The sequence below is a fragment of the Archocentrus centrarchus genome, chromosome 10, assembly GCF_007364275.1.
Source record: "Archocentrus centrarchus isolate MPI-CPG fArcCen1 chromosome 10, fArcCen1, whole genome shotgun sequence".
Classification (NCBI taxonomy): domain Eukaryota; kingdom Metazoa; phylum Chordata; class Actinopteri; order Cichliformes; family Cichlidae; genus Archocentrus; species Archocentrus centrarchus.
Window position 1 is genome coordinate 35,678,458 of NC_044355.1, and position 24,035 is coordinate 35,702,492.

The following is a 24,035-nucleotide window of genomic DNA, read 5'->3' on the forward strand; positions in this document are numbered from 1 at the left end:
TTTCCTGCCTCCAGCCAATTCATTTCGCACTCACCTTGATTCCATTGTACTCCTGCCGAACCTAGCATCTGGTCTAAGATAATTGAGTTGTTCTGAGGTACTTAATAAGTCAGGGGTTACAAATATAAAATGGCGAGCCAGCCAGGAGACTTTTTCTCTTTTTTCCTGACGTTGCATTAAGCTTTAACCTACTAAAAATGGATATTATTGAACGTAAATCTGTTAAGGTCCCCAATGCGGTGATAGTGAGTGAAATGGCTGGAGATGAGCAAACTGAGGAAGTGGCTGAGTTCTTGAAACAGTTTGGGTCAATCTCACGAGTCATAAAAATAGACGATAGTAAATCTAAGTTCTTCCAAAGTGTTATTTTTGAGTACAACTCAGGTATTGCCATTAGTGCTCTTGAGCCATTGCCATGTACCCATGTATCCAACAGCGGGGATAGTTATAGGATACAATCGCTTGCCAGTGTTTACACGCACTGTGTGGGAAATGATACGACCAAGTCATATCTCACTGAAATCAAAAACCTAGCTAAGATGAGTGGCAGAGATTTTGCAGATGTCTTGAAGGACATGATGTCACAGATTGCTGAGTCAGTCAAAGAAACTGGACACGATCACACAGAGTCAATCAACTTACCTGAGAATGCACCAGCTGCTTCCTGGGTCGAGCCTCAGCCTGCAGCAGCTGACCTCAGTGTTCAAGGTGCACAACAATCGAGCCAGTCAGATCACACTGCGAGTACCCCAGCTCATAGCATGACCACCATATCTGCACATGATTTAAATCCTCCAGAAGTGCAGCGTATGGTAGTTGAGCACATTGTAAAGAGAGAAGATTATGCAGCGCAGCAGTTTTCACAAAAACTTAGAGCTTTTTCTGGCAAAGACCCCCGGCCAACATATGAGCCAGATTATGACACATGGCGTTCCAGTGTGGAGCTACTCATGAGTGACTCCTCCGTTTCCAAAGTGCAACAATCTCGAAAGATCCTTGAGTCGGTCTTACCCCCAGCAGCTGATGTAATTAAGCATTTGAACCCTAGCAGCTCGCCTGCAGAATACCTTAGGTTGTTAGACTCTGCCTATGGGGCAGTTCAAGATGGCGGGGAGCTGTACGCCAAGTTTCTAGACACATTCCAGAATACAAGTGAAAAACCATCGTCTTACTTGCAACGTCTTCACATAGCTTTAACTCACGCTGTGAAGCGGGGCGGTGCCTCAAGCCATGACTTTGACAGACTTCTCATCACCCAGTTCTGTCGAGGGTGTTGGGACGATCCCCTTTTAACTGCGCTTCAGCTAAAACAAAAGCGAGAAACCCCACCAACTTTCCCTGATCTGCTTCTCATGCTACGCACTGAGGAAGACCAAAATGCTGCCAAAAACATGCGAATGAGACAACATTTGAGCAGTACCAAGCAAAAAGTGACATCTCACCTCCAAACCATCAAAGACTGCTCAGATCAAAATGATAGCACAACTACCTTAAGCTCAATTCAAGACCTCTCAAAACAAGTCGCAGAGATCCACTCCCAACTAGTAAAACTGACGGCAAAATCAAAAGTACAGAATGAAAGAAACACACTAAATACAAAGCCAAAAGAGAAACGAGAGCCGGGAAAGGTGACCAAGGAACTCACAGAACGAACAGTCAGAACTTGGAGTTCACCACCCAAGCCGTGGTATTGTTTCCAATGTGGAGAAGATGGTCACATCAAGCCAAACTGTGAAAATGAACCAAACCCAGTTCTAGTTTCTGAAAAGCGCAAACTGCTTAGAGAGAAGCAGAGGAAGTGGGAGGTTGAGAATCCCTCAGCCGTTAAAGGACGGTTAAACTAAAAACAGTCCCTATTGCGGGGCAAATGGGGGCTGTAGGCAGTCAGTCATGTCCCACTAAGTACAAGCAAAGAGCCACCCTTAAACAGTCTGTCATCAAGCCACAGGGGTATAATCTGCCCAAAGGATTAATTGGCTCTAAATGCACAGCTGTAGTTAACATTTCTGGCATTCATGTGAATTGTCTTCTTGACTCAGGATCACAAGTGACCACTGTTTCTGAGTCCTTCTACAAACAAAACTTCCCAGATCAAAACCTTAACCCACTCCATAACCTTTTGGAAGTGGAGGGTGCTGCAGGACAGCTCGTCCCATATTTGGGCTATATAGAGATGTGTATTACCTTCCCAAGAGACTTCCTAGAGGTAGAGGTTGACATACCAACCTTGACTCTTGTTGTTCCGGATGCTCATCCGAACAGTCAGACACCGGTGCTAGTTGGAACAAACACACTCGATGTCCTTTATGAGAAGTTTTTGGACATTAAGACCATTGGTTACTTACCTAGTCTTTGTGGGTATAGAGCACTGTTGAAGACCCTAGAACTAAGACGTACACAAACCAAAGATGGGAACATTGGATTAGTTACCCTGTCAGATAAGTCTGCAGCTGTAGTTCCAGCAGGCCAAACAGTAATATTGGAAGGATCTGCAAACATTCACAGTGCTGTAACTGACACATGTGCCATGGTTGAGCACCCCTCTCAGTCTTCCTTGCCTGGTGGTTTGTGTGTTAAATCTTGCTTGATAACACTCCCTTCACGAGCTCCACACAAAGTACCTGTAATGATTACAAATGAAACAGAACAGGATATCACCATTCCTTCCACTTGTGTCATCGCAGAACTTGGAGCTCTCCATTGTATTCTGTCCCAGCACAGTGTCAGTAGTGGAGGTGAGTCGACCACAACCAAAACACCGATGAGTTTCAACTTTGGTGACTCTCCGATTCCACCTGAGTGGAAAGAGAGGATAACCAAGCAACTCAATGACATCACAGAAGTATTTGCATCCCATGATCTTGACTTTGGGTGTACAAGCCAAGTGAAGCACGCCATCAAGCTTTACGATCCGACTCCCTTCAAGCACCGAGCACGCCCTATACACCCTCAAGACCTTGAGGCAGTGCGTAAACACCTACAGGAGCTGCTTGCAGCAGGTGTGATAAGAGAGTCACAGTCACCCTACTCGTCTCCCATCGTTGTGGTGAGAAAACGAAACAATGATGTGCGCTTATGCATAGACTTTCGCAAACTTAATTTGCAGACTATAAAAGACTCTTACGCTCTTCCAAATCTGGAAGAAACGTTTTCAGCCCTGTCAGGATCTAAGTGGTTTACGGTCCTTGACCTTAAGTCCGGATATTACCAGATTGAGGTAGAAGAAACCGACAAAGAAAAGACCGCATTTGTAACACCACTTGGATTCTGGGAATTCAACCGAATGCCACAGGGCATAACCAACGCCCCAAGCACGTTCCAGCGACTCATGGAGCGCTGCGTTGGTGACATGAACTTGCAAGAGGTTCTGGTTTTTTTAGATGACCTCATCATCTTTTCAGATAGTTTGGAGGAACATGAACGGTGACTTATGCGGGTGCTCCACCGTCTTAAAGAGTACGGGCTAAAGTTATCGCCGGAGAAATGTACGTTTTTCCAAACAACAGTCCGGTACCTCGGTCACATAATCTCTGAACACGGTGTTGAGACTGATCCCGAAAAGATTCAGGCTCTAAAGACCTGGCCACGACCCAAGAATCTTAAAGAACTGAAATCTTTTTTAGGATTCTCAGGGTACTACAGACGGTTCGTAAAAGGCTACTCGTCCATAGTACGTCCTCTAAATGACCTCACGCGTGGGTACCCACCACTCCGCAAAAACTCAAAGTTCAAAGATACCAGACAGACCTACTTTGACCCCAGACTGCCATTTTTTTTTTTTTTTTTTTTTTTTTTTTTTTTTTTTTTTTAAGCCTGTCATGTCTGGTAGATCTTGCAAGCAGAACTGTGATCTGAATGCGTTGTTGTGCCAAACATATTTGCTATTTCAAGATGAGCTCTATAGGTTCTCAATAGGCTCTTCTTGTTGATGTTTTAACCCTTTATTTTATTTATCTGAGTTATTTTTCCACATACTATGTAACAGCCAGAGCTGACAGGCTGAAGAAGAGGAAAATAAAGAGAAGAAAAAGGGAGAGAGAAAGGGAGCAAAAAAAAAAAAAAAAAAAAAGGGGAAAGAGCACAAGTCTATTAATCAGATACTTCATCACTTTAACATATAAAAAAATACTATCAATACTTGCAAAAATAAATTTGTGTGTGAAAAACAAAACTAACAAAGCATGTTACGCACACCAACAATTTTGTTGAGTTGTGATTGAGTGGGCGTTTGTGTCTGTGTCATGTTTGTGTCTGTGTCATGGAACGTACTTACCAATGAGGGCAAAACGCTGCAGCTCCACCCATCAGAAGCCAGAGGCAGGTACGGAAAGCCCCCGGAACCCCAGGCCACCAGCAGCCCACCAAGAGCCAGGAAGACCCCCGGCCACTCAGTCCAAAGACAACCGCATACCTACCCCAGCAGACGGGAGAGGGTGGTCTCAGACGGAGCCCCCCCAGTCGAGGAGCGAGGGCTCCAGGGAACCCAAGGCGATGAGAAGCCAGCCCCCCCCCAGCGGCCAGCCCCCTGCACTGGCCGGCGGCAGGGCTCCCGGGCCCACGGCACCCAAGGACCGCCCGACCCTCCACAGAGCCCCCCCCCACGCCGAAGAAGCCAACGCAGCCCCGCACCGCACCCCCAAGGGGGGCAGGCCAGCACCCACGCCAGAACACCCAGCCCCACCCAGGAACCCCGAGGCACCCCCATCCCAGGGGGGTAGGGGGGAGGAGGCAACCAGCAAGGAGCGGCCAGGAGGCAAGGCACAAGGCCCAGACCCAGGTCCAGCCATACATACAAACACACCCAGACACCCGTGTACACATTTATACACAGATACTCATACATGCCCATACATACTTACCCACACACAGATATGCCATACATACACATTCACTCACCCACCCATACTCACGGAGACGGTGACAAATACACAAAGACACACATTCATCCATAGCTACCCACCCTCTGAAGGCGGGGCAAGTGGAAACCACCCCAGGGCCAACAGCGACCCCAGGACGCCACCAGCCCGGTCCCCAAGGAACCACCCGACCCCTACCCCAGGCGAGACGCAAGAAATCGGGGTGTAAGATGACCCATCCACCCCTCCTCCTCCCCAACTTGTAGGTCTATGTGTTAATGTTTGTGAGTGAATGAGGTGTATAGGGTGCAGTTAAAATTGAGGGGACAGTTATGCCACAAGCGCCAACTGTTGGTCGTCAGCACTTGCCCACACTGCCCCCCCAAAACCCTCCATGTCTAAAGTGCAAATAAAATTTGGAGACAGACAGTGACGAGGATCCGAGTGGGGCCACCTCAGCGGCCCATCTCATCAACCTCTGAGTAACATGCCTGCCCCAAAGGTCCTATGTGTATCAGGGTGTAAGTGTGTATGTGTTGTGAGTTATAATGACTAAAGTGCAATTAAAACGGAGAGGCAAGTGGTGGTGCAGCTCTCCACGTGGCCTCTCCATCCTACATCTGTGAGTGATGTGTATTCTGTGTGTGTGTGTGTGTGTGTGTGTGTTTGTGTATGGGGAGGGGGAGGGGGGGGGGGGGCATATGACCAGGAAAAATCCTGGAAGAAGAGAGCCAGCTGTCCGCTGGCTCAATAGGCACCCCGACCTCCCACACCCCAGCACAGGGCAGGGGGAGGTGAGCCCAGGGCCGCGGTGACAGCATCCCGGAGCACTGCAGCACCCGAGGTTGGCGCCCTTGCCCCCACCGCAGAGGGCGGCCCGCTCCTCCTAGATGCCCATTCACTCAACAATAGACACAAACAGGCGACAGGACATACTGGCCTGGGCATGGAAATGCAGTGCCCAGTCCCCCCCAACCACCCCACCGCGGCCCCATCCCCCACCCCACCCCCCCGCAATGCAGGCACCCCAGGGCCCCAAAAGCGTAGACCGGACATCCCGACGTCAGGCCAACCCACCCCACCCGGCGGCGCGGCCGGGACAGCAGAGGCCCCCCCCGCGCCAGGGGGGGCCCACCGGGAGCCGGCGCGGCCCCAGCGCCGGGGCCCCAGACCCCAGCCCCCAAGCCATACAGGGAAGACCAGCCAACCGACCGAGGGCCGGCACCACCCCCCCAAGCACCCCGCCCACACCCCAGGACCGAAGGCAGCACCATCCAAGCCCCCACCACCATCAACCAGGACAGGCACACAGACATCACCAGAAGGTCGCCCCAGGGCCCCAGCCCCAGGAGGCTACCAGCTACCCAGACTGCCATTTGAGAGCCGATGGACCACAGACTGTCAAAAGGCTTTTGATTCTATCATTGAAAAGCTAACCTCAGCCCCGGTTTTAGGCTTTGCAGACCCAAAGCTGCCTTACGTACTCCATACCGATGCCAGCACCACCGGGTTAGGGGCGGCACTTTATCAGGATCAGGGAGGCCAGCTCAGGGCCATAGCTTTTGCCAGCCGCGGGTTATCAAGGAGCGAAGCACGTTATCCAGCTCACAAGTTGGAGTTTTTAGCACTCAAATGGTCAGTAACTGAAAAGTTTCACGATTATTTGTATGGTGGACAGTTCACAGTGGTTACCGATAGTAACCCGCTTACATACATATTGACCTCTGCTAAGCTAGATGCCACCAGCTATAGGTGGCTTGCCGCGTTGTCAACCTACAACTTTAAGTTGCAGTATAGAGCGGGTAAGCAAAACCTAGACGCAGATGGGTTGTCTAGACGTCCTCAAGGAGAGCTTGTAAATGATGTCCAGTCCCAAAAAGAGCAGGAGCGTGTAAGCCGGTTTGTAGAGCGCCATCTAGCGGCGAACGACACCACAGAGCTCGTGGATAGTGATGTTGTCCAAGCCATTTGTCAGAATCACCTTGTCAAAATCAGGAGTGACAGTCATGATAGTGGTGTTACACTTGTGGAGTCACTTACCATCTCTGCAGAAGCGATCCCAGACATCTATGGTTCAGAGGAACACCCTGGTTTACCAACTATTCCTGCCTTGTCCAAATCAGAAATAATGGACAAACAAAGAGCAGACCCGACAATCAGGCAAGTTATTGAACAAATCGAACATGGTGTAACTCCTCCACCAACTGCTAGGAAAGAACTCCCGGATCTTCCTATTTTGCTCAGGGAGCTAAATCGACTGGAGATGCATGATGGGGTATTATATAGGAGGAGACAAGATGGAGAGCAAGTGACGCACCAACTCGTTCTTCCGGAGGAGCTCAGAGCTCCAGTACTCCAAAGCTTGCACAATGACATGGGCCACTTAGGTTATGACAGAACACTTAACCTGGTCAGAGCACGATTCTTTTGGCCTCGTATGGCGATGGAGGTTGAGCAGAAAATAAAGAGATGTGATCGCTGCATACGAAGAAAGTGTCCCCCTGAAAAAGCAGCTAAACTGGTTAACATAACCACCACACGACCTCTAGAACTAGTCTGCATGGACTTTCTTAGTCTGGAACCAGACAGCAGCAATACGAGCAACATCCTCGTAATAACTGATCATTTTACTAAATTTGCTCTTGCGTTGCCTACCCCCAACCAGAAGTCAAAAACGGTTGCCAGGTGCCTGTGGGACCAATTCATTGTTCACTACGGTATACCTGAGCGCCTGCACAGTGATCAGGGTCCTGATTTTGAGGCAAAACTAATAAAAGAGTTATGTGAGATCTCAGGCATTAAGAAAACACGAACTACCCCATACCACCCACGGGGTAATCCCACTGAAAGGTTCAACAGAACATTGCTTAGCATGTTAGGAACACTTGAATCCAAACAAAAGTCCCACTGGAAAGAGTATGTTATGCCGCTGGTACACGCGTATAACTGCACACGCAATGACGTGACAGGGTTTACTCCCTACGAATTAATGTTTGGCAGAAAACCCAGATTGGCAGTTGATCTGGCGTTCGGACTTCCTCTCAACAAAGATCAAAAAGTGACACATTCGCAATATGTTGAAAGTCTCAAGAAACGGCTAGAGGAAAGCTATGCGTTAGCTTCAGAGAACGCTCAAAAAGTGGCGGACAAGAATAGGACCAGATTTAACCACAAAATCACTGTTTCTGAACTTGAACCTGGGGACAGGGTTTTAGTTAGAAATGTGAGGCTGCGTGGTAAGAATAAACTTGCTGATAAATGGGAGGCAGACATCCATGTAGTTGTCAAACGTGCTGGTGACTTACCCGTCTATACGGTTAAGCCTGAGTCAAAGCAAGGTCCCTCCCGAACTTTACACAGAGACCTTTTGCTTCCCTGCAATTGTCTTCCTGCCGATGCAGCAGACACATCTGAACCAGAACCGATTCGCTGTTCCAAGACACGTCGGACTGCTGTTTCACGAAATAATGACCATGAACAGTTAACCGAACTTGACGATGAACCTCTGCTTCGATGGGTTGAGGAATCCCCATGTGAAGAGATAGCCAGATTTACTACTGTGCACGAATATCCAAAAATTTCTCAAAAACCGGACGTGACACACCCACCTGATTGTGACTTATCTGAAACCACTGCCAATGCAGAACCAAATATGGAGAAAGATCCAAATGGAGATGAACCTACGGATTGCTCACTTGTAGGAACCCAACCGGATGGAACCAATACTGGAATTGACGACCTAGTGGAAAATGAACCGATCACCATGCTGGATGAACCTCCTGGAGATTCAGTCGAAGATCCAGTAAGCCAATCAGTTGAGGTGCCTGATGAAACAGATAGTATTGATCCCATTACAACTCAACCAGTACGACGATCGGAAAGAACCAGACAACCTCCTAAAAGACTTGAGTATCCTAATTTAGGAAATCCATTAGTGACGGTCGTGAAATCTCTGTTTCAAGGGTTGAGTACAGCCTTCTCCGAGTCCCTTAATAGTCACGAAAGACAGTACTGGGTACACATGCAACGGGACGTGCATGACATTTAGCAGGGGAGTGTGTAACCCAGTAGAGAAAGCGTCCCCTTTTCTCTTCTTTTATTTATATCAATACACTTGTACTGTTTTATTTACTGCTCTTGTCGGAGACGGTCGCACTATCTCTCTCTCCCTGCCCTCCCCATCTCTCCGCTTGCTGCTTGCTGTGAGAGCGTCTTTTTACACACTGTCCGAATAAGAACAAGATTGAAACATGGATCTGGCAAACTGGGCATTCTCCATCATTGATCGAATTTTTTCCACTATGAGATCCGGGACAGGGGAGCCTGGGTGTCCCAGTGGAACAGACCCGGTTGGATACGTCATCGACTCTTGGAGCTCGTGGAGACCTGTGTGCTTCTCGGCCCTTGGAGTGGAAGACGTGGAAGACGCCTACATATTCGGCTTTTTGGTAGCAGTATCTTCTCTGTTTGGGCTCGGTGGATACCTGCTTTACTGGCAAATTAAGAAAATCTGGACGGCGGTTCGACATCTGCAGAGGCTGCCGATCCAGGTGGAAGGGCTGAGCAGAGCCGCACAAACTCAGACTCAAAGCCTGGTGGACCTGAGCCGCAAGATTAGCGAGCTCGCAGGCGAGAGGGGTTAGATCAGGAGATATAGTTCGGTTCTGCACAGTGAGGACGGCAATCAACTAATTTGGAATATTGGATTTTTGAATGGTTTCCCAGTAAGACTGAAGGCTGTTGGAAAAACAAGCAGCCTGTTCCAAAACAACTTCTGTTATCAGGAATTCGGCTCCCCTGCCGGCCTTGGGTTGGCAACCATATCTCTCTCCAGGGCACTGTGTGCGGCTGCTCTCCCCCCCACTCCGCGTTGTGATTTGTGAAGCTTGGTCTGGTGTATCACGGCCGCTGATGAAATTCCACCACTATCAGCAAACTGTTTTGGCTGGAACCTGGCATCTGGCTCCACAATGCCCCCACCTCTCGTCTCCTTCTGCATCCCCTCCTGCCCTGACCTCACCTACCGCCGCTGTCCTTGCTTTACATGTGCAATTGCTTTGCTAAGGTGGTTTTTTGGACCCTGGTATAGTGCTCTTTTTGAGCACTGTACCAGATGACTTTTTTTTTAACCTAACTTCCCCATGATGTGTTGTTTTCTCCTCCTGCCAAAGGTAGCGCTGCAAGTCGGCTGCATGACCCGAGGACACATATCCCCCTATGTGTGTTGTGTTTGTGTATTTGGATGGTGTTCTGTAACTGCAATTTCCAATGTGTGAACTTGTTCACCCACATGGCAATAAAACTTCATTCATTCATTCATTCATTCAAAAACCTTTATTTTGAAAAGAGGAAGTGTGATTCCCTCGTCTTAACCTTACTTCCGGTCTCGCTATATGCGGCACTTTGAACTGAAGGTGGCAGGCCGTAGACCCGCTGTGCTGAACTTTATCAGTCATCTTGGTGAGTTTTAATGCAGAAAAGTATTCTCAACAAGTAATTGCATTTACAGAAGCTAATCTGAAATATCTGTTATGTTAAGTTGATGGAACACGAGCTAGAGAGGCCGTGTGGCTGACCGTCGCCGTGTCCTTATTGATACCTCATCTTGGTGAGTGAGACCCTGTGTTGTTGGAGCTAGCGTCATGCTAAAATTAGCATTGTGCTAACGCTAAGTCGCGGGTAGATTCCTTTCTACTTAAGAGCCCTGGAAATGTTGTTTCTGTTAAGATATGGTTTTACCAAGTATGGGTTGAGTTTACAATACGCACTTTAAGTTTTCTTTTCTTTTCTTTGCACTTATTTCTTCAGTTGGATATAATGTTTGTTAATTGCAAATGTATCTTTTTATGAGTTATAAGGAAAAAGTTGCAGAACATTTGTAATGATGAACCCAGTAGCCCAGAGAGGGTTTAACTGATACAGAGGATGACTTAAGGAGAATATTGGAGTTAGGTATACTACATGCTCATTCAAGGAGTGAGAAATTAGTTGCATTTCATGTTTGCAAAAGCTTAAAAAATGATTTAAGAATCAATCATTTAATTGATTAAAAAATAATTTCATTTATTGTTTGCGTTGTTGGAGATAATTTCATGACTACAAAGATTTTGAAGAAGAACATGCATGTAAAATATTACTGTGGTAATAAGGGAAATGAAGAAAAAAGACTAAGCTATAGCTGTAAGAATAAGATAGGAAATTGGGTTTTATTTAGCTGTATGCAATAATATCATTATTGTGTGTAGGCTAGGTTTGATTTGCTGATTAAGAAGTTGGATTGGATTGCTGGATCGCATCCTTGGATTCTCTCCGGACGGAGATGGCGAGCCTATGCCCAGAGCAGAACTGAACATTGGTCGAGGAGTCCCCTTCTTCTCTTCTGTGTTAACATCTACGTGGTAACAATACAAACCACTGACTGAAAAAAGGAGCTGAACTTGAAAGACAAACATATTTTGACTTGACTAACGACCAAAAGGACAAAGCTGAAATACTGAGCTCAGTAAGACTGTGTTTTGATTTTGATATGCCGGCTTGTTGTTATTATTATTGTTCTGATTACATTGTGTTGTTATTTCATTTTTGCTCAAAATAATAACTGTCTTTTGCTCATTTCCTGCCTCCAGCCAATTCATTTCGCACTCACCTTGATTCCATTGTACTCCTGCCGAACCTAGCATCTGGTCTAAGATAATTGAGTTGTTCTGAGGTACTTAATAAGTCAGGGGTTACACTTGCATGGCGATTATTAGGCGCCTGGCCAGCAGCAGCGATAGTTGTCCAAACTGAGAATCAGCAGCTGGAGAAGAGGAATGTCATGGAGGAATGGGAGAGCCCAAGAGAGGAAAAGTTTTAATGGATGAGAGGAGAGAAAGGGGTCAGTTAGTTGCTCTAACTGGTCTCTCAGGCACTCCTTAAACCTCCTCTCTAAATCTTGCAGACTACAGTAGCTTTTCTAAGCAAAGCTTGGAGCACCCTGCTGGGTTTGGTGTTGGTTGCCTTTGGGGTGATGATGGCTTCAGATGGTTGCTAGTTGGAGAGGGTTGAGTGGGAGGTTGGAGAGCTGTCACCCTTTGGGAGTCGTGTCCTACATCAGCTCTTAAAAGGATCTGAAGCTGCTTTCTTTTCAGTTTTTTTCTCTTTGAGAATTGAATCCCCAGCTGCCCCGTTACACATGAGTTTCTAAATTTAAAACTTCACTGTGGAGGAAAAATAAAGAGACACAGGGGGAAATCTCCTGCTAATGCTGGAAAACACACATGAACAAAATCCTGTGTGCAAACTTATTTTGTTCTCTGTGTCTACACATCAAAACATTCTGGTTTTACTTCTACAAACCTAAAAATGCAACATACAGACAGAATATTACAGTTTTATTTTCCTCATCTTTTTTTGAAAACAATAAGTCTCTTTAATGCTCTGTGAGTTTGCCGTCAGGTTTGAGTAAATCTCAGAACAAATGAGAGCATGCAAGCTGTCAGAGTCCCAACAGGTAAAAAGTCTGAACTTCTGTATGATAAGCAGCAGAAACAAACTGTCTGATCCAGAGAGAGTGAGGAGGGTCCACAGGTTTACTGTTTGATAAGCAGCATGGAAAAAAGAGAAGCTGAGGCCTTGGAGACATAAAGCAGCTACTTAAAATCAATTTTTTGAATGTTTCTTCACTTTTCCTGATGCTGAGCAGGGGAAGGTGTAGGTTTCCTGCACAGTTTGAATCTGTGAAAGTTCACTTCTCAGAAAAACTGGAACGCCCAGAGTCGGGTTGCTTGGACCTCCAGAGAAACCCTGAACACCTTTATATCTGCCTGCTTTGTGTCTTGGAGTCTGCAGCTCTGATCTGTTGATCAGGTTTTTGAAAGAACTAAAATATGTACATACTGTACATCCATCCATCCATCCATCCATTTTCTTCCGCTTATCCTTTTCAGGGTTGCGGGGGGGATCTGGAGCTTATCCCAGTTGTCACAGGGCAAGACATATAGTTCATATTACACCCTAAAACATACACACTGCTAGTACACCTGTTTAATTCATCCACTGTTCTAAATTAACACTGCTCCCTAGAGAATCATTTTCCAGCTCATCTGGAAGCACTGCTGTGTTGACTTTTTATGCATGGCAGCTGACGTAGACATGGATAAAGTATGATTCTTTGGAAACATTGTGCTCACATGTTTATAGTCAAACTATTCAGCTTTTTCCTTATTTTTTTTCCATGTTACCATTAAATTAGCTTTTTGTGTGCTGAAACCTGGCCTTGCTTTCACTGAGATACTTGCTCAGTAATAAAATAAAGCCCACTTACACCTTCAGCTTATCTTTTTTGCTTCTCATCCCTGTGATGTGTTCATGGTGCAGATGTAAAGTTGCACTTGTGGTACTTCAGAGAAGCAAGCATAAACGGAGTAACTTTTTTTTTTTTTAAGTGGTATGTAATTTCAAATGCAAATTTTCAAACAGCTTAACAAATATCAGCAAACACAAACTAAATGAACAGCTGCTGTGTTTCCCTCGGAGAGAAACATTGTTAATATGTGACTATTGGGAATGAAGAAAAATGGAAGACAGGACAAGAGAGAGAGATGAGAGATTGTTTTCAAAGGTAAGAAGGGCTCAGCAGTTTATAGACTGGAAATTTAAATCAGATATCAGACATTTAAAACGTTCATCAAATCTCAGAACATTGTGTTTCAATGTAGCCCGATCACTCTTGTGGAGGAAGTTTTTATTTTTTTTTTCCCAGGGAGGGGATCGTCCCTGCATCCCCCCCCATGTTCAGGTCATCTTTGAGAGCCAAAAGCTCAATCAGTTCATTAGTTCTTTTCTACTCTTGGATCTGTATGATGATGTCAGACAACATCTCTTATTTGGTCCTCTCAAGGCCACAGAATTCCCACCTGCCTACGGTTTATAAGGGGCAGCCAACTAAAAGAAAGACATATTAAAGGGGAGGAACTAAAACTGTTTGTTTTAGATAGCATGAACTGAGCCAAAGCCCAGTGTATGATACAGTCACATGAAAGTTTCACATAACTATGAAGGAGGATTTCATACTGTGAATAATGCAAAGGTGCCCTAGGACAAGAAACAGGTCTCCTTAAACCCATCTTGCCACTAATTTAAGCTGACTGAGAGTAAATCATATATAATTCTCCTCAACACATCAACCTCACACATTTTATGAAAGATATTTTCATTGAGTTAACATTTAGAAACTGTTCTGTGATTGTAAATTAATATTAGAATTTTTTATTTCTAATAAAATTAAATTATTTCTAAAGGTTAAAAAACAAACTGAGTGTTAATGTGCTGTAATCTCCTCAGAAACCAGTCTTTGTAAAACCCTCTTAGACCTCCTGGTGTTTGGCTCTCCTATGCAGCCTCCGAGTTAATTACAGTGAAAGTCGAGAAAAGTCGGTAAAGCTGCCATCCTCGGCTGCTTATCTGAGAGGTATGAACAGGTATTTACTCCAGCTGGGAGAGACGCCAGCAGGAACGCTACCGTGCTAACGCCGGATTAGCGGCGGAGCTCTGTCAGCCCAGTTTCTCCGGGGGCGACGTGAGGAGTGGATCTGTCAACGGTGTTAATGCGCACAGGGATGGTGTGAACCCATCCAGGCTCTCTGATCAAACGCTGCTGTTGTAGCCTGAGGTTGTTTCAGGATCTGATTTTATTTACATAAGGAAAATTTGAGTATCAATGAGATTATAACCACTGTGCAAACAAATATATATATGGACATCCATTTTGAATATTTTTGACACATAATACATGCGTGCATGTTAAACAAGAAGAAAACCACCTCTGCACTACAAAGAAAGTTCAGCCTATCCAGAATATCTTTTCCTTATCTGCCTTTTCAACCATTTCCAACAGCAGAAGCTGCTTGATGTTGTCTTCAATTGTTCAGGTTTTTTATTACATAAGATCTGGATGTTGTGTTAACTGATTTTTAAAGTGCCTCAGTTGAATTTGTGTGTTTCAACATCTGCTCTCTTTTCAAGGCCCCTTCTTAAACAGACATTTTAATCTCACTGATATTTCTATGAGGATAAATAAAGGACAGCATAAAGTAACTACTGAAGGTGTGTAAAATGAGAAGTGCCAGCTTTGGTGGGATTTTGTTTTTCATTCTTCAAAATTTTACACATCTAAATGATGTAAAAACATTTCCTGTCTCACTGTCACGTTGGATGAAGATGTGCACATGGAAGGATCAGCTGTTTAATTTTCCAACTTGTGCAATGAAACTGAACACGCGAAGGCCAGAAACAGAGACCATTACCTTCAAAGTGAAATTATGCCTGTGAAGGATTTTCACTGCAGTGTTAAAATCTAATGAGCGCTAAACAAAAATAAATGAATAAATTCAGTTTAGGTAAATTATTTATTTCATGAAGACCTCATTGTTACTTTGGCTCAACATAAAATGTAAAGTTCATCTATCTTGAATAGAGACGTTAGTGCAAAGTTTGCTCTGATCTCAGCAGTGCCGAGTTATCCACGTAAAATCCTACAAAATTGCTACAAAATGTGATGCACCACAGGAAAAAAATGGCCAAAGATGCAGACCTAGAATCCTGGCAGCGCACAAAAACAGTCAAGCAATGACTTTCCAATAATTTCAGTGTTAACGTCACTGCAAGTATCTCTCAAAACTGTGTCTGAATAAATGTTGTTTATTAAACAATTGCAGATGCACAAACTGTAAATTGACACCAGACTTTTTGCCCCAAATCCTCGTCCAGCAAACCTCTCAGCTATCGGGAAAAGCCCACTGAGTACAGCCACATATGCCTGGGGGTGCAACCGGGCCAGTCATATTTTTTTTTTGTTAAGTGTGTCTTCCTATTAATTTTACATGTCTTTGTGGTCACTTTGTATGTTTTTGTGGTGATAATATCACAAGGCAAAGGATTATTACTATTAAATAATTGTATTCAGATTTTAAAATGTTTAAAAATTATGCAGAAACTGTGGAAAGTTTTAAAGTCTTTAAGAAAATACAAGAGACTGTCTCCTGCTCATCATTCCTAAGACTTAAATCATAAACTTGTGGTGTCAGTCACAAAGGCGGTAGACTCTGCAGCCCATCTTGCAACTCTGCCTCTTTTAACAGATGAGGACAAAGGAAAGTGTGGAATCTAAAAATGGCATCTAATTTTAAATCCATACGTCGGTTCATTCCTCAAAAAACAGTAATTAATGGAGCTTTTTGGGCCTGATGTGGGATTGATTAGTAACTGCAGGACATCCTTGAACCAGATCCTTAAAAAATGGTGAGCGTGGAGAAGGAGAGCAATGCCTTAAGTGAATTTAAAAATGCAGGAATAATTACACATATACTGCAAACTAATTAAGAAGCTGAACTCTGCGGCCTCATTCCTCCCTTGCAGTGATTACAGGACTCATATTTCAGACTCATGCAGCCAATTCTTCTGCTGAAGACGGACAAATGGAAGCAAAACTCAACCAAAATGGACCCGTGACATCAGACAAAGAAAAAAAAGAATTAAAAAGGAAGAAAGGGAGACTGTGGTTACTATTTCAAAGTCATCATATTAATTGTGTTGGAGGACAGAAAAAAAGAGACTGTCTGCTAAGAGGCATGGATATTTTTATAATTCAATGAATGTAATTTATATCTGCAGGAGGCTGAAGACGGCCACTGCTGCAGAGTCCAGCCAGAAAAATATAGAAAATAATATTAACAGTAATACACATGATTAGAGGGAAGGGCAGTAACCTTAGTACTGAAAGTAGAAATAAAACTGTTGAGGTAAAACTATTATTAAAATATTGTATTTGATAAAGATTGGTTCCAGAAAACAAAAAAGTAACCTAGTAAACTTGTTTGAGAGATTTTCATATTTTTGCATTCTTTTATGTCTCTTTTTATACATTTTCAGCTCTTTAGTCTCTTTATTTTCTCTTTACTATTGTCAACTCTTTCTGGTCATTTGTTGTGTTTTAGAGTAAATCTGTTTGTGATGACTATACATCTTTGTAATTCATTTTGTGTGTTTATGGAGCCTTCATTTTCTTTCAGCTTTTCAATTCTTTGTGGCCTTTTGATTCAAGTTTGAGCCCATCTTTTTGTGGAGATTTTGTCTGCCCTGTGTGTAACTGCATGTTGGAATTTTTCAGTTTAATTTATATAAAAACAGTCTTCTCAAGGTGCTCCGTATTGTAAGGTAAAGATCCCACAATGACTTTTCAAGTAATTTCTCTTACTTTCATTTTTCTTCACTTCTTGTTTTGATTTGTTTTTGCCTTTTGGACAGTTGCTTTTTCCTTTTTGTTATTTCAACATCTTTGTGTGTATTATTTAATCTAAATTGTTTCCATTTTCTAACCTTTTTGGAGTGCTTCTGTTTCACATCTGTGTGGTTTCTGTCTGTGTCTGTAGACATTTATATAAAATGTTAATAGGTTTAAGACTTGACATCTGTTTGTAGTGACTATTAATCTTTTTTTAAGACTAATATTTATTTTAATAATCTTTGTGGCTATGGTTTGAAATTGTTGGACATTTTTTTGGCTAGTGAGCTGATGTTTCATTTTAATCTTCATTTTTCAACCCCTCGGTTGCAATCACTTGTCTTTTTGTGTCTGTTTCTTTTTACTTTTTCTGATATCTTTTTCCCTTTTTGCATATATTTGTTGATATTTTGTTGCCCTTTCTAGTCTTGAATTTTTCAAATTTTTGTGATAATTTTCTTTGCTTGGAAGCCCATTTGCGTTTTTTTATGAAAAGAAAATTTGAGGATATTGTGCATCTCTTTTGAGGTTATTTGTGGCTGGCTTACCTTCAGTTTCGTCAAACTCCAGCTGACCATTTAATAATCCAATGCCTTAAAAATATACAATTTTAGTTGTTAAACCTTGCCTCCACCCTCTGGTTGATTCTTCTTATTTCTCATTCCTCATTCCTTCCAACTGTTAGATTTCAAGGCTCAATAATTGCCTGAATGACCTGTTGAGGTGGTGATTTCCTTTCCTCTACAATGCCTCTCTTCAAGCAGAGATCAACATTGTGGTGACAGTGAGGAGAGAAGAGCAGAAAGAAGAGGAGAAAGGCTTTAAGTCAGCCTGGATTCGTCCTCTTTCTCTTTGTGGTGCCAAATCTGCCGAGTGGATTAACCAAATCTTCCACCCGCTCTTCAAAGTCAGCTCTTCCCCTCCATCCCGCTCTTTCAGTCCATCCTCTTTTTCTTCTTTAACTTCTTTAAGCAGCAGATACTCAGAGAGGCTTTATCAGCTGCTGTATAATTTAACAAAATCCCACACAAAGACTTCAGCAGTGACTTACAGGCATAGAAACACACAATGAGGCAACCCTGCCACACAAATATTCAAACCACGGCTACTGCCAGATAAAGTGAGAATTAAGAATGACTGTGTCACCGTATTCTGCACGTCATTTTGCCTTTTTTAAAAGGTAGGAGTCATTCTTATCAGTCTTCTGGAGTGGCGGTAAGATGGTGCTCACAGGAGGGTGATGGTATCACTCTGAAAAAAAATTTATTTTGAGCTCATCTTTCTTCTTCATTCGATTCTCACTGTCAGAGAAATGTGACGGAAGACTCTTTTTGGAGGTGACACGTGATTGACAAAGACAGACGCAGTTTGAAGTCTGTCCATCATGTAAATCGAGGCTGATTAAAGCCAGGACAGAGACATTCTGTCTGAGCTCTGCTTCATTTTCAGATTATAAAGGTTTTATACCTCCTTTGTGGTTCCTATAAGAATCATAACTTTAGAAATGTGCTGTCTGAGTTGGACAAGACCTGGAAAAAATGGTTTTAGGCAAGTTTCTTGTGTAAAGGTTGAAGTTTTTTCCTGTTTGCAACACCAGAAGAACAGTAAGAGCCCAACAGGTCATTAGGGCTATTAAGGTGTGGTTTGCCTTGACATTTGGTAATATTGGATCTTACCTTTTGAAATACCACAGGCCCGGTTTATGTAGCATGATACTAAACTTAAAAAAGTTTAATAACATTAATGTCACATCTCCTCCTGATCTTAACAAATCCCTCTTCTAATACATTTCTTGTTTGAATAGTTGTAGAATTCATCTTTAATTGATTCGGCCGAGTCGTTTTACTCACGCTTCAGTTTCAAACTGAATGGAAACAAAGACATTTTTTTTGTAGATGTGTAATAGTTACATGTTTTGTGCATAAACATTCAAAATGAAGGCTTCTGCAGCAGTAAATCAAAGTAAAGCTGAATAAAATCAAAGCCTGTAATATTAAAAAAAAAGTGTTAAATTGTCTTTATTCACATCACAGGTCTCTCTTGCAAATGAGACACTGAGTCTCAATAATACTACCTGCATAAACAAAGCTCAAATTTAAAAAAAAAAATGCTGATAATTCAGGTTACATGTTTGCATCCACAGTTTATGTACAGAACTGTGCTCATAAAGGCTGGATAAATCATGATGAAAGGCGGTAATCGCTGCTGCTTTACCCTCACAAACTTCAAACTGTTTCTAAGGCAACAAAAGCATGTGAGTTGGAATTAACTTTTTAAACAGTCAAAATAGAAATGGGGTAAAATTAGATTCACAAAATCAGCATCAAAGCTCCTCTCATTTCTTTTTTATAGCATTGCTCTTACACCGCCAGCAGGTTTATTTAGAAAATCAAAAAAAAATATTCGTGAGATTCATAGAAGAAAGAAAAACCCGGCTTTGTTTGTCTTCATTACCCTTTTCTTATGCATTAAATTGTCACTGCATTGAGATCCACTTTGTTTTATTTTAAGACAAATGATATTCCTCATTGGGTACATGAAATACTGTGGTCTTTAAAATACTGCTACTCATATATAAAGCCTTAAATGTCTTTCACGTCTGCCTCAGCTTACACCCTCAGATCCTCTAAATTGGTGTTGAGTGTTCATCATAGAGAAAAGCAGCTCCAAGACTTGCATATTTACTTAAATATTAGAGAAGCGAGCTTTCAGAAAGCGAGCTTTCTTTCTTTTATCTGAATTTAGCTTTTTTTTTTTTTATCTGTAACTGTTTCCTATTTTATGTGTGGCTGGTGCCCATTGGCTTGATGAATAACAAGGATTCTAGGCCAGCCAATCAGATCATGTTATGCAGACTAATCTGTGACACAGCATGCAAAAACGAGGCTAAAGTCTAAATTAAAAAAAAATATTTCCTACAATTTCAAAACTTCTTGATTGGAATGCAAAGCAAATATTTAATTCATCCCTTTATTTTATGTGAATCTTTAACTTAAAGATGTCAAATTGTGTCTGTTCTGGGAATTTTTTTTAGTAATGTTAGCATTTTTGTAAATGATTAAACTTCTAAAACAAGAGACCACAGCACGATCACAGTCCGCACAGCACCTCGGGCCAGCAGCTGGAAAAGACTTGAGCATCACTGAGGGACAAATTTTGCCAGCTGACTGGCCTGGTTGCACCCCCAGGCATATGTGGCTGTACTCAGTGGGCTTTTCCCGATAGCTGAGAGGTTTGCTGGACGAGGATTTGGGGCAAAAAGTCTGGTGTCAATTTTCAGTTTGTGCATCTGCAATTGTTTAATAAACAACATTTATTCAGACACAGTTTTGAGAGATACTTGCAGTGACGTTAACACTGAAGTTATTGGAAAGTCATTGCTTGACTGTTTTTGTGCGCTGCCAGGATTCTAGGTCTGCATCTTTGGCCATTTTTTTCCTGTGGTGCATCACATTTTGTAGCAATTTTGTAGGATTTTACGTGGATAACTCGGCACTGCTGAGATCAGAGCAAACTTTGCACTAACGTCTCTATTCAAGATAGATGAACTTTACATTTCATGTTGAGCCTTTGTGACTGACACCACAAGTTTATGATTTAAGTGTTAGAAATGATGAGCAGGAGACAGTCTCTTGTATTTTCTTAAAGACTTTAAACCTTTCCACAGTTTCTGCATGATTTTTAAACATTTTAAAATCTGAATAAAATTATTTAATAGTAATAATCCTTTGCCTTGTGATATTATCACCACAAAAACATACAAAGTGACCACAAAGACATGTAAAATTAATAGGAAGACACACTTAACAAAAAAAAAAATATATATAGATATTATATATATATATATATATATATATATATATATATATATATATATATACACACACACACACACACACACACACACACACACTCCTCCATGAATTGCCACCTTACTGTGGTGGAGGGGTTTGTGTGTCCCAGTGATCCCAGGAGCTATGTTGTCTGGGGGCTTGTCCCCCTGGTACTCCCATGGCAAATTGGTCATGGGTGAGGAGCCAAACAAAGAGTCATTCAGAAGGCCCCTATGGAAACATCACTAAGGGAACTGTTTACCCTGCCTGGGATAAGGTTATCAGGGCCCCACCCTGGAGCCAGGCCTGGGGAAGGAGCTGGAGGGAGAGTATCTGGTGGCCGTGGTACCTGGCCAGACACAGCCCGAAGAGAATACATGGGCCTGCCCTCCTAGGCCCACCACCCACAGGAGGTGCAGTGTGTGTCAAAGGACGGAGGCCCTGGCAGACCTATTCCCAGCTATCGAGACCAGCTAGTGGGACATGGAATGTCACCTCTCTAGTGGGGAAGGAGCCTCAGCTAGTGCGTGAGGTTGAGAGATACCACCTAGATATAGGCTCTGGAACCAGTCTCCTGGAGAGGGGCTGAAGTCTGTTCCAATCTGGAGTTGCCTTCGGTGAGGGGCGGCAAGCTGGGGTGAGTATTCTTGTATCCCCTCAGCTTGCTGCCTGTATGTTGAAGTTTTCACCGGTAAACAAGAGGGTTGCTTCCCTGCGCCTTTGGAAGGGGAATGGGTCCTGACTGTTGTTTGCATATATGCACCAAATGACCCACCCTTCTTGGGTGGGGTGCTCAAGGGTGCTCCACCCAGTGACGCCATCATCCTGCTGGGAAACTTCAACGCTCACGTGAGCAATGACACTGAGACCTGGAGGGGCATGACTGGGCAGAACGGCCTGCCCGATCTGAATACAAATGGTGTTTTCTTATTGGACTTCTGTGCAAACCACAGTTTGTTCAAAATGAACACCATGTTCGAAAAGGATGTCCATAAGGGAACGTGACACCAGGAAAACCCTAGGTCACGGGTCGATGATCGATTTTGTAATTGTATCATCAGATATGCTGCCATGTATTCTGAAAACTCGGATGAAGAGTGGAGCTGAGCTGTCAACTGATCACCACCTGGTGGCGAGTTGGATCAGGTGGCTGGGGAGGAAGCCGGATAGACCCGGCACACCTAAACATATTCTGAGGGTGAGCTGGGAATGCCTGGCAGAGGCCCCAGTCTACGAAATATTCAACTCCTACCTCCGGCAGATCTTCTACAGCATTCCAAGGGAGACTGAGGACACTGAGTCTGAATGGACCATGTTCCTCCACTGTTGAGGCTGCTGCTCAGAGCTGTCACTGCAAGGTGGTTGGTGCCTGTCATGGTTGTAATCCCCGAACTAGATGGTGGTCACCGGGGGTGAGGGGAGCCATCAAGCTGAAGAAGGACTCCTATTGGACTTGGTTAGCCTGTGGGACTCCTGATGGGTACAGGCAGGCCAAGATGAATATGGCTCAGGCGGTGGCTGAAACAAAAACTCGGGTGCGGGAGGAGTTCGGTGAGCCAAGGAAAAAGACTTTCGGACAGCATCGAAGTAAGGACCTCCTTAATCCCACTGGCATGCCTTCTGTAGTGAAAGCAGAGTCTGGGGATGAGGAGGGTGACAAGCCCGTCACTGGGGTGAGGTCACTGAGGTGGTTAAACCCCGAGATTCGCCATGAGTCCCTGAAGGCTCTGGATGTTGTAGGGCTGTCTTGGCTGACACGCTTCCACAACATCGTACAGAGATCTGGGGTGGTGCCACTGGATAGGCAGACCAGGGTGATGGTCCCCATCTTTAAGATCCCCCAATAGTGTGCTTCAACTATCGCGGAATCACACTCCTCAGCCTCCCTAGTAAGTCTATGCTAGGGCGCTGGAAAGGACAGTGTGTCTGTTAGTCGAACCTCGGATTCAAGAGAAAGAATGGGGTTTATATCCTGGTCACGGAACGCTTGACCAGCTCTTCATCTTCTCAATGATATTTGAGTGTGCATGGGAGTTTGAGTCTACATGTGTTTTGTGGACCTGGAGAAGGCATTTGACCGCATCCCTCAGGGTATCCTGTGGGAGGTACTGCAGGAGTATGGGGTGTTTGGCCTGCTGTTGAGGGCCATTCAGTCTTTGTACAACCACAGCGAAAGCTTGGTCTGTATTGCCGGCAATAAGTTGGACTTGTTTCCTGTGGGTTTCGGACTTTGCCTGGGCTGCCCTTTGTCACCGATTGTGTTCATAATTTTTATGGGCAGAATTTCTAGGCATAGCCAATTGGTAGAAGGCTTCCGCCTTGGTGGCCTCAGAATTTCATCTCTGCTCTTTGCCGATGACACGGTCCTGTTGACTTCAACAGGTGGTGGCCTGCAGCTCGCAGTGGAATGGTTCGCAGCCATGTGTGAAGCGGCTGGCATGAGAATTAGCACCTCTAAGTCTGAGGCCATGGTCCTCAGCTGGAAAAGGGTGGAGTGCCCTCTCCAGCTCAGGGAGGAGTTGCTGCCCCAGGTGGAGTTCAAGTATCTCAGGGTCTTATTCAGACCAGAGTTTGGATGCTGCACCAGTCTGTTGTGGTAAAGAGCGAGCTGAGCGTGAAAGCGAAGCTGTCGATTTACTGGTCAATCTACGTCCCTACCTTCACCTATGGTCACGAGCTTTGGGTAGTGACTGAAAGAATGAGATCACGAGTACAAGCGACAGAAATGAGCTGCCTCTGAAGGGGGGCTGGCCTCTCCCTTAGAGATAAGTTGAGGAGAACAGCCATTCGGGAGTGGCTCAAAGTAGAGCTCCTCCACATCGAAAGGAGCCAGTTGAGGTGGTTTGGGCATATGTCTATGGTGTAACTTGACGTGCACCTCCCAAGAAATGTATCTACATGTCAGGTCGACGCAGCCCACAGCAATTGTGATTGGCCTGTTTAGCACCATCGATTCCTTGTGTGCATTTCCAGCATCTTTTTTGCTGCAGTTTTTGTCAGCCAATTCCTGGACGGAGATTGCTGAAACTATCGGAATGAACATGAGGGAATGAACAAAGAAGTGGAAAAATTACGAGGGACAAA

At 44.0% G+C, this 24,035-nt stretch overlaps 1 long non-coding RNA gene across 1 annotated transcript; it reads left to right on the plus strand.

Moving 5' to 3' along the window:
- The first annotated feature begins 10,245 nt into the window (after positions 1 to 10,245).
- LOC115786990 (uncharacterized) lies at positions 10,246 to 11,578 on the plus strand. The gene is made up of 3 exons (XR_004020472.1): positions 10,246 to 10,316; positions 10,396 to 10,464; positions 11,102 to 11,578. It is a non-coding gene; the product is annotated as an uncharacterized LOC115786990 (long non-coding RNA).
- Positions 11,579 to 24,035: the final 12,457 nt, after the last annotated feature.